Source organism: Paramisgurnus dabryanus, chromosome 12 (genome assembly GCF_030506205.2).
Source record: "Paramisgurnus dabryanus chromosome 12, PD_genome_1.1, whole genome shotgun sequence".
Taxonomy (NCBI): domain Eukaryota; kingdom Metazoa; phylum Chordata; class Actinopteri; order Cypriniformes; family Cobitidae; genus Paramisgurnus; species Paramisgurnus dabryanus.
The window spans coordinates 19976466-19987838 of record NC_133348.1 but is presented as its reverse complement, the minus strand read 5'-3'; the positions used below and the strand labels follow the sequence as shown (position 1 = coordinate 19987838).

The window sequence follows — 11373 nt, the reverse complement described above, 5'->3', positions numbered from 1 at the left end:
GAACGGTTTTTGAGGTAACTCATTACTGTAGCCTTCACCTGGCTGTTGAATTAGAGGGGGAAGATTTGTGACCCTGTTTGTACAATAGTTGCCTACTGTCTGTGGGTTCATTGTGCAAAAACAATTTGCTTTGTGCTATTACTTTCACCTTATTCTATAATAATAATAATTTTTATTTTATGTAACTTAGCGCCTTTCAATGTTATTTCTCAAAGCGCTTTAGAAGTATGAAGCAAGATAAAAAAATAACGGGTCTCACTCAGGTGCTGCGAGCAAATCACTCCGCCCCAGCAGCAGCGCTGCGCCTGAGAATATATAGTTCCCAGCAATATACGACTAAAAGATGTCCGTGTCTCATACGAGCTTGTTATTTGTACACGATGTGACTATACAAATTACAACACATAAATAGGAAAATGTCCGCGTTATTTTGTCACTTTTTGGGAGCAGTTTGCTAGCTGGAGCCATGCATTTCCAGTCTTTGTGCTAAGCTAAGCTAGCGGGGGCTGCGTCAGACAGAGTTACAGCACGCACGGAGATGAGAGAGGTATGTATGGACTTATCTAACTCTGGGGGATACGGTGAATAAGCTAATTTCCCAAAATGTGGGCGTGTTCCTTTAAAATTACACATAATGTGTTAAAAGCTTACCGCACAATGATGTGTAAAAACACATCCTTTCTAAGAGTGTACGTTAACATGGATGGACACCTATTCAGCCTACTGTTCTGTGCTGTTGTTTAGTTGAATAACTTGCTTTTCCAGATTAAATGTCTGTTGTTCGGCTAGGATTTTGTAAAATCATTTTCTAAGTAAACGCGACGTACAGTCCAGTGCGACTTATATATGTTTTTTCCTCTTCAAAACACATTTTTCACTGATGCTATTTATACTCCGGAGTGACTTATAGTCCGAAAAAAATGGTATGTAGCCAAGGAGATGCATTTGTTTTTGACGCAATTCGCATGCGTCTAAAGTCTGTGCAAGACACCTACACGTAGGTTCATGTACATGTAAAATAAGGTGACCAGATTTTTTAAATGAAAACTGGGGACATTTCCTAGTTCAATGGTCAAAATATCATTAAAATATAATTTGTTGTTATCTATTAATTAAACAATGGGGACAACACGTTTTTTGAGTGTTGGCAGATTTTTTGCTTGTTTTAAGCACAAATGTGATATTTTTGGTCTAAAAACTACACCTATTTTCTAGAATTTTTTATATTTGTACTGAAAACAAGAGAAAAATACTAATAAGAAAGTCATTTGTTGCAGTGTTTCTAATTTAGTAGAAACACTGCAACAGTAGTTAGGTAAGCTAGTACCTTAACCCCCGATAACTTTGACTTTTTTCATATCTTCCCAGCTAGCATGTATAATCGGCCCGAGCTCGGCTGCCCTGCGGCAGCTGCGGCTCAGACTCGGCATCGGCGTGTGTTAACCGAGCCGATTGTGCCCCGCAGCTCGCTCTGGCACATTCATTTTTGTTCTGGCTGTAAGCACTGGGCCGATTCATGTTCACCGTAACTGGTAACCCAGCTCTGGCTATATGATCTGGACCACTTTTGGAAATGACTCGGCTTATGTTAAATCAAGGATGGTTTTAATGGATGCCATTCAATGTAGGCGACTTTCTTTAACACAAATGTAGATTTTTAACTCCAACCGTTTTAGTCTGTCCATAACAAAAGACAGTAAAAAACAAAACATGGTCAGACAAATCCAAATTAAACCCTGCTGCTCGTTGATGTCCTAAGACACGAAACGATCGGTTTCTGTGAGAAACCGAACTGTATTATATAATTTATACCTCTAATACGGCGCCTTCTTCTTCTTTTGAGTTTTAATGGCGGGTTGCGAAGCAACGTCATAGTTGCATACTGCCATCTACTGTATCGGATGCACGGCTTGAGGGCTATACAGGGACACCCGAAACCGTAGGTGGCGGTATGCACCTATGAAATTGCTTCGCAACCCGCCATTAAAACTCTAAAGAAGAAGGTGCTGTGCACGGGCTCATTTGACTACGCATAGTACTGTATTAGAGGTAAAAAAAATTATATAAATACTGTTCGGCTTCTCGCACAAACCGATCGTTTCGTTTCTTAGGATATCAATGTGTCGTCACGAGCGGCAGGGTTTAATTTGGATTTGTCTGTGCATGTTTTTACTGTCTGAGATTTTGTTACTATTCACATGCATACAGACTGAAACGGTTGGAGTTTCTACATTTGTGTTGTACTGAAGAAACAAAATCACATACATCTTGGATGGCCTCGGGGTAAGCTGATAAATACAAAAAATTCATTTTAAGATGAATCCCGTACGTTGGCGGCTGTTTTAAACTGGGTGCTCGGCTCAGACCCTTTTGCCAGTATGAAGCCGATTTCAACGGTAACTGCAGAAAGCGTCAGCACGCTTAGCTCATCACTGGAGTAACGTCTGTACAACGGGTGAGATAAAACTCAACGCCTGACTGAATCATCCATTCCCTTTTCGATCCTACGCCATACGTTAAACTTGAGGTAAGTCTTGTGTTCAGTTTCCTTAAAAAGCATCAACATTCACGCTAAGCATAGTTTCAATCGAGTTCCCGTCACATCATATATTAACTCTATTTCGAACTGTTGCTGATTACATGTTGGTTATTATTGATTCGTTCATGTTCCTTTGACATGTTCATGTACTTTTTTCCAGATGAAACAAACATAAAGAATTCATAATTCATTTAAGAATTATTAATTAGGACAACATCAAATTATTTATCATGTCTGAGAAAAGTAGTGCAAATTTTGGATAATATGAAAGTGGCTCCAACTTTTATGGCGCGAACGAAGCTAGCATTGACTAGCTGGGATGTTAAATAATGGGACGCAATTTTTATTAAATGCAATTTACGTGATTAATATTTACAAGCATAGTGTTCTTTGGAAGAAAATTAAGTGGAACAAAATGTTAGCTGGTAGTGCTGTGACAAATCGCAGTTGATCCGAACCACGGTTCGGCTCGCATGTGATTCGCGGATTAATATATACCAGTGTATGGAATGTCACAATTATAGATTTGTATGTAAACTTAAACATGTCTTGATGGACCCTAATTTATGCACTGTGCAGTTATGCTGGTAGTTGGGTAATGTCATAATGGTTATTGGGTTGGGCTTGGACTAAAAAAGGGAAATTGTAATGGTTTAGTATAATAAGACATTATGTATGGTTTTGTACAATGCTAATCTTTTTTTCTTTTTTCCTCAGGTAATCTTGCTTTTGCTGTTCTAAAATAAACACTGCTCTTAGGTAAGAATGGCTGATCAAATGCATTATTTTAAATCTAATCTGAGACACAAAGCAGTTAAATCGTTGTCTAATTTGCTGCAAGGTATTAAGAACGACAGTAAGCTTGTTGACGATGATCTGACTGATGACTGATATGTGTGATGAGATTAAAACTATGGCTGTGCAAAAAAATCGATACAGCTAACTACCATGATAGTTAGCTGTATCGATAGTGTATCGATATTTCGATTTCTACTGTCGATATTTTAAAAAAACATCAAATCCCTCTGTGTGCGTCAAACGACCTCCTCGCCGCTGCTATAGTTGTCACTGTCCAGTTGTCTGCCATATACGGCCATTCGGCCAATGTCTCAGAAGTTAGAGGGAGTGAGAAAATGGCAGAAAATTTAAAAACACCTGCATCTTTCAAAGAGCTGCAGGTGTTCAGCTCTATTTTTTACATTTTTGATTGTATTGTGATACGTATCTTATCATGACCCATGTATCGTGACACGTATCGTATCGGGAGGCCCTTGCCAATACCCAGCCCTAATTAAAACAACTTTTCTTTTAGCACACCACCCATACATGGCACACAAAACAGGTCTTGTGAGGGGGCTGTGCCCACAGGTAGAAATTCTGTAGGTCCACGGGCTTCTCCCCTTTCAGCGAACATCACAGCGCTTAGTCCACCATCGTGGTCTCCAATCTCCATTACCAACAGCCTGAGTGCTACACCTACAGACACCCCAACCCATGCAGCAGCTGGCAGAAGTCAGACATCAGGCCAAACTGGATTTCAAGTAAGAAGGGCGAGATAGCCCATGGAGAGAAAAAAATCACTTTGGTATTAGGGCTGGGTATTGTTTCAGATGTCTCAAATCGATTCAGATACATTAGATCTCAAATTGATTGGATTGCGATTTTCGATTCAATGATTACATTTTCACTGGCCCCACCACAAAAAAAGTAATAAATGAATTAAATAGTTTTTGTAGTTTTTACCCATTTATTCTTGTAATAAGGTTATGACACCCAATATTTTAAATACCAGTGAAAATTAACAATTATCAATTCTATTTTTGATACTACAGCTAAAACTACTAATATAAATTTCATAGATTAAAGACAAGTTAATAGTTGTTAATAAAAATTAAATGCAAGCAATGCAATATAAGTACAATAGAACAAAGATACAAATGAAGAAATCTGTGCATTTCAGGTAGGTCTAACAGTATTTTTCAGATACAGAAATTGAAAAAGTAATCAAATGTAAAATAACACTGCATATCTTCACTAATTAGGATTAACCTTTATTTAATCTGCACAAAGTTACAAATCGTTATTCAGTGAAAAGCAGGGAGTGACTTCCTCTTTTGTAGTTTGATTAACATTTAAAAACACAGACAGGTGAAGGTTACTACCACTTTAAGACTAATGCACGGATCAAATTATGATAGGCAATGAATGCATTCCTTTTCTACTTCTTCTCATAACCGTCTGTTTACTCGCAAAGGCCGGCATTTTTAAAAAAATTTGTGAATTTGCAAGTAGAGAACTAGAATTAATTTCGTAATTTGCACGCTGTCGCACAGCTGTAAGCGCTTCCAGTGTGTGCTCTTCTCACATAGCGCATGCAAGTTCTCTTTCGCTTGAATGCTTAAATTGACAAGGCTTAAAAATGCGTGCAAAATGTAAACTTTTATGATCATGCAGCACTGGCCCAATCGGGACATTGACAGTTCCTTCAACCGGAATGCTTTTCAGATATAATGTAATGAAAATAAATACAGAAAAACGATGAGAATTGATATTGAATTGACCACATTTAAAAAAAATTTTTTCACTTTTTTTTGCCTATTCCTATTTGGTATATGTGATGAGATTAAAACATATTTTTCTTTTCTTTTAGCACACCCCACCCTTACATGGCACACAAGTATATGACACACAACACAGGTCTTCTCAGGAGGCTGTGCCTACAGGTAGGAATTATACAAAGTGATCTCTCTCGGTTTACTCTGACATATCTACGTACAATGTTTTGCTAGTAATCTGCTATGCCTGCTTTTTCTTGTGTTCTACAGCAATAGGCTTTATGCCCAGCTGCACTACTTCCTGAACTTCAGCCAGCTCCTTGTTTCCTGTCTGCCATTATTGGACAAACTGATTAATCCAGGTGTGCCTGAGCTTAGTAGTCACAACAACAATAATCAGACACACCTGGATTTATCAGTTTGTCCAGTATTGGCTGACAGGAAACAAGGAGCTTAAAGCCTATTGCTAAGGAGATCCTCATCCAGCTCGATTTTATTAGAGAGCAGCAGTTGCAGACTTCACCCCAGACCCAACACATTTTGGGCTCCCACTTTCAACTATTGAGGAGCTACAATGTTTGTAGGAGACATTAAATAATCCAGATGAGAAGAAGAATTTGGTGAGGTAAATTATGGTTTAATCAGATCATTCCTAAAAGTCAGTCCTCATTTTCACTCATGCTATATTCCTTAAATAACTAATAAGGTACATGTCTTTTTGTTTCAGACTGTGTTTCCTGCAATGGTCGGAGACAAGACTCTTAAAGACACCGTGGGGTGGGTCCTGAAAAAAACAATGAACTCTTCGTGGTGAGACTCATCAATTGAAGTGGGGTCAACTGAACGCCTGCATTCAAAGGGCTCACTTTGAAAAGTGTGGTTTTGGGTGAGTGTCAGTGCTGGAAACGGCACTGTAGTGACATCCCAGGGCTCTACAGTGCGACTGACTCGATCAGTGGCTGGTTGAATATACCTTTAAGACTAGTCTTAAAAGTTAGTCATTTTTTTTTCTTCAAGACTGATCATAATTGTATTTCTATACTCAAACTCTATTTAAAACATTAACATCATAACATTATCATAAATTGAAATGCATTAATGCTACTTCTGAGCCTCATTAAACAGTCTGTAAATATAACTAAATCCCACATTTCTGTTATATGCCACCTCTGCAGTGCAAAGATGAATTGTGTTGCTACTGATTTCATTTGATTGGTAACTTATTCTTCCTGATTGCCTCTTATTATTTTAACTCAATTTATGAATTTGAAATTTAATAAGGTTAAAATTTTATAGTCAAATATCTCCTTATAATGGGAAGGTGATTTTGTCATTGATCAGAATGTGCTCCTAAATTTTTGAATGTGCTCCTAAACTAAAAAGAAATGTAAGCGTAGAGCCCTGCATCCAAAATAAGTTTTGGTGGTTTTATGAGTAACATCACATGGTCATGCTGACCTCTTCTATCTTTGTTTTTTTTTCAGATGCAGTCCGCCGGAATGCCCTGACCAAAGATAGCACAGAAAAGGAGATAGAGCTCCTCATCACCAGGTGGTCGGTGCTAGCATATGACAGGGATGGTGGCCGAATCCAGACAATAGACAGACAATGAATTAAAATGTTTTAAATTTAAAAATGTTGATTTTTGGAAAATTCGTATTTGAACTGATTGTGTGTGTGTGTGCACCTGGTAATTATCACGTTGTGTCCCCACAAAGATAGGAATACCAGTATTTTTGTGACCTTGTGTCCCCATGAGGAAACAAGCTTATAAATCAAACAAAATGATGTTTCTTGTAAATGTGAAGTAGGAGAAGGGTTTCTGTGATGGTTGGGTTTAGGGAATGGGGTAGGTAAGGGGAATAAAATATACAGTTTGTATGGTATAAAATGCATTACGTCTATGGAATGTCCCCACAAAACATGGAAACCTGTTTGTGTGTACGAGAGAGAAAGAATGTGTGTTCAAGTGAATAAAAAATGCATTAAACGTGAAATCCTTGTTCTTCCTTGTGTGTTTTATTTTCAGTTAATGTTGCATAATGGTTGCTTAGCAATTTTAGTATTAACCAATCAATAAAATCAATAAATTAAACAAGCCCAAATAAGGAACAGGATTGGAGGGGAGCTTACGTCCTCTCACTCGGGGTTCCGCAATCGGGCCGCGTTAAAACTGAGTGCTCGGCCGTGTCCTCGGGGCGCGTGAAAACCGAGCGCTCGCAGAGCAATCGGACCTAGATTCATGCCGAGGATCGGCCGAGTGTTCCAGCATTAATCGTTCCGATTTCGGCCCGCGCAATTTTTGCTAGCTGGGTTATGATCATTTGACTGATGATAACTTGATGGCGCTTTCTCATGTTTCTCGCAGTAAGTTCTTCTTCGCTAAAGCAGTGACGTGCAACCAAGTAATTTGTGTAGCTCGCGGCCCCATCTGCTGGTGAAAATAATCATTACATGATTGCTCCGGTCTGGTTACATGTTGCTCGGGTTTTCAGTGTTTTTGCTGGTTGTTTTGAACGTGCTGTAAAACGGGGCCATTTCCGGGGACAGCTCCAGTCGGGGACAGAACACCAAAAAACGGGACTGTCCCTGGAAAACGTCCGTCTGGTCACCTTAATGTAAAACAGACTGTACTCCAGGCTTAATAATAATGATTTATAAGTTTAGCTGCGCAGTCAGAAATGTTTCACGGGAAATGTTAGTAAATTTTCAACAAACGTAAAGATAAGTGCGTAGTAATCTTCGATTTTAATTCTCAAACAGAGATGGCGAAGTGGAAAAAGTTGGGTAGTTCTTATAGAACTCCAGTAGAGGGAGTATAGAGTTCAAAAGTGTATATATAACTTCTTGGAAGTTGGATGAGTTTTAAAATTGTAGTTATTGTAGTTTCTGTTTTTGATTGTAGATTGTAGGTGTCTTAGCCAATCTTTCTTTGGAGAAAAATCTGGAAAACCATAGAATTAAGTGCTCATTATAGTTCTGCGTAAGTCCTACAGCGTAGCCTCGACGCATCGTGTTTCATTCACACTTTGCGTCGTTGTCCGTGTTGTCGTGCAATTATAGATGTAGACCACTAGTAGGCAGTATCTATGTGTGTAACACACAGTAGTAGTGCAACAGTCAAAGAAGAAGCAGCTTGGCCGGTAAACCCACAAAAGAAGAAGAAGCTTGTTGTGTAGGATTTGAGAAGACCGGCAGTGATAGACAGTGACTTTTGTAGCAGTTTGAGTTAAATCATAATTTCAAGCAGAAATGCCTATGAAGAAATGCGACGCAGATTTTTGTTTTTACCTGACGGGAGGGGGTTTAGTGGACCAATTACAGGGCTTTGCGGTCCGCGTAGAACAAATGCTTTGTTAAATTTCTGCAGAGGTGCACATCAGGCTACACAGAGCTACGGACAGCCTACGGCATAGAACCTAAGCGCGAATATAAATGACCCATTACACTCTTAAAATTTAAAGAGTGGATGCAGAAATGTATTTATTCTCCACCATTGCTGTCTAGGTTAAACAATTTAAAAGATCTAATTCTATTGCATTTTTCTTTATAATACTGAATTTTGGAAAGCAATGTGAGATAATGTGGTTATAAAGTTTTCATCCTTGACAAACTTCTCTAAGATAAAATCATTTCCTCACTAAATGTATTAATAATTGCTGAAAACAAGTATGAAAATTGCAAACATAAATCCAACCCGGAGTGTTTTTGGAAAGGATCCCAAGTTCCGCTTTTACTCTTATGTTTGATAAATAGTTTGACATGAATTGGTACAGTAGACTGCACCTCAGAAAAAAACACTTTCTCCAAGAAGATGTCGGAGATAAGCTGCAACTTATCTGGATAAGCTCGCTCTGGCAGTCTTAACACTGCTGTGTCTTTAACACCCGTCGGATTCTTCTGTAAAAAATGGCTGTTATCAAATTCACATCAGAGCAGCCTGTGCATGATTAGTCCTGTCATGGGAGAGTAAATGGGAGAACAATGAGCCCATCAATTCCCTTAATTAATCTAAACTGGGGATTACTCAAAAAGGGCTGGATTCTCAACCCATAAGTCTCCTGTTTCCTAAAGCTTTTGCAGCAAGCCTCACTGCTTCTTACATGTTTTAACACATAAAAATCTTGTTTGTTCAGTCCTGTGCCAGTTCAAGCAAGGAACTACTATCTCTGGCTCCTCCCCCAACCTCCGCCTACCCTTCTAGAAAAATGAGAAAGCCTCTACAACCCCAATGTTTCTCGCTTATGTCCTCTTGTCCTTTCATAATAATGAGCCCCTCCCATTGAAAAATGTCTCCCTAGTGTCACTGTAGTCGCCTAAACTTTAGTTCCTGATGATTCGTGCTATGCCTCCTTTGCTGCACTTTGGCAAGGTTGCACTATATCTGGTGGGGAATGACAAATCGCTGGCCTTCTCCGCGTCTCTCCTCCTCAGGGGAGAGAGACTCTGTGCGACTGCTCGCTGCTTGTACCTCTCTGGGACATTGTTTCAAATTAAAGTGCTACAGAAATGGGGTTTCTTCATGGAAAGGAAGAATATGTCACCACTGCAGACCTTCAGATTTTGAGGGGGGTAATACAGTTTGTGCAAATGTGCTTAAAGGAATAGTTCACCCAACATTGAAAACGCTGCATTTATTTATTCAGGCCCTTTCACATTCTTCATTTGTCTGTGGATCATAACATTTGTATTTAAAATTTTCTTCAATTTGGTCTTAGTGTTTCTGTTGCCCTATTAGTGGAGCATTGTGTTAGTAGTGGAAAGTGTCATGGGTTTGTGGAAGCAGACATATTGGTAAAATAAATGTAGGGGTGCGCGGGGCAAAAACTTACACGGGGTTAGTTGTAACACGGACCGTTTACATTGTTGCACAGGGTTGAGCGATTTGTTTTTTTTTTGGTATTGCTTTCCCCCTGCCAAAAAGACGGTCTCCCACAAATTTATGGAAAGGTATAATGTTTTTTCATAGAGTTATTGATGAAAGAGTGTTTTGGTGGCATGTAAGTACATTTTTTCATCATAAGTTTTTTTCGGTTTCTGAGTTGGGTTGTAAGATACCAAAACCAATGTTATTTTATCTTAATCAGTGTCTTGTTGACTAAAACATAGCATCACTTTGAAATATGTCTGCAGCTCTTAGCAACTTTTTTAGTGGGCTTGAAAATATTTTCACCCATGGGGTTAATTGTAGCGCTGTGTTACAACTAACCCCTCAGCACTAACCATGTGAAAACCGCTAACAGAAGCGTAATTCTTGCGGTTGTTTTAAATAGGCTACACACAAATGATTGCTGGCTGTCAACAAAATGTGCCTGTCTTATCAAAAATTGTGTGTCAAAATCGATTTTTGTTCATATCTTTAATATTGATTAAATAAGGTCATGTCAAAGATTGAAATCATAATAAAATTAATGGCTAAAATCAAATTTTCATTATCTCAAAAGACATTTGTATCCATTTATAATTGAACTATGGTTAGATGAGGGATGAATAGTGTAGATACCTGTCTATTATATAAACAATTTCCACTTCATGTAGAAAAAAGTATTTAAATATTTGCCTGCAAACTTAATTTTTAGCAAGTGTTACAACTAACCCCCTGCCTGTTACAATTAACCCCACCTATGGGGTAAGTTGTAACGTTTGCACTTCTCTCATGTTTGGTGTAATTGTCCAAGAATGGTAAGTAATAGAAACAAACTTCAAATGGTCATTGGTAGCAGAGATGTGTGTGTTGCTTGTGTAAAAATATAATTAATCAAACTCCAAAAAGCATTAGGTTGTGCCCCACTCTCCCCTATAGCTTGAAAGTCACTTTGGATAAAAGCGTTTGTCAAATGCAGAAATGTACTGTGTTTGTTAGTACATGTATATACTCCAAATGCCAACTAAAAGCTTGTGCGATAGTGTGAAGACTCAAATGAAGGTCATTATCCATTATACTCCTGTGACTGGATCATGAAAAAAATTGGTTATACTCGATTTGGCCTAATTTATGAATACAAACCCAAATAACCTGGGGACTTTTTTTTTTTTAAGTGAAACAAAATGGTCTCGAAAAAATAACATTATACGGTTTGGAGCGACATATAGGTGAATAAATAATGACTGATTTGTAATTTTAGGTTGAGCTACCCCTTCAATTAGCTCATGTAAACATCTTGAGGTCAGGGGTATTTAAATACGTTCGTGGTACAGTAGACCCGGCCTGTCTAATCAATTGACTGACATGCAGGACTCGATCTCAAGGAAGCCGGCCATTAAATGCGATGCCAAAGG

General features: G+C 38.6%; 1 long non-coding RNA gene across 5 annotated transcripts; it reads left to right on the top strand.

Annotated features, from left to right (window-relative positions):
- The first annotated feature begins 2002 nt into the window (after nucleotides 1-2002).
- Nucleotides 2003-7401, top strand: LOC135738907 (uncharacterized). Of its 5 annotated transcripts, none has more exons than XR_012334725.1 (7): nucleotides 2003-2283; nucleotides 2378-3298; nucleotides 3852-4080; nucleotides 5190-5262; nucleotides 5365-5719; nucleotides 5822-5980; nucleotides 6579-7401. It is a non-coding gene; the product is annotated as an uncharacterized lncRNA (long non-coding RNA). The 5 variants fall into 5 exon arrangements; XR_010528798.2 differs by having other exon boundaries at nucleotides 2003-2527; nucleotides 3257-3298; XR_010528799.2 differs by having other exon boundaries at nucleotides 2003-2527.
- The last annotated feature ends 3972 nt before the right edge of the window (nucleotides 7402-11373 follow it).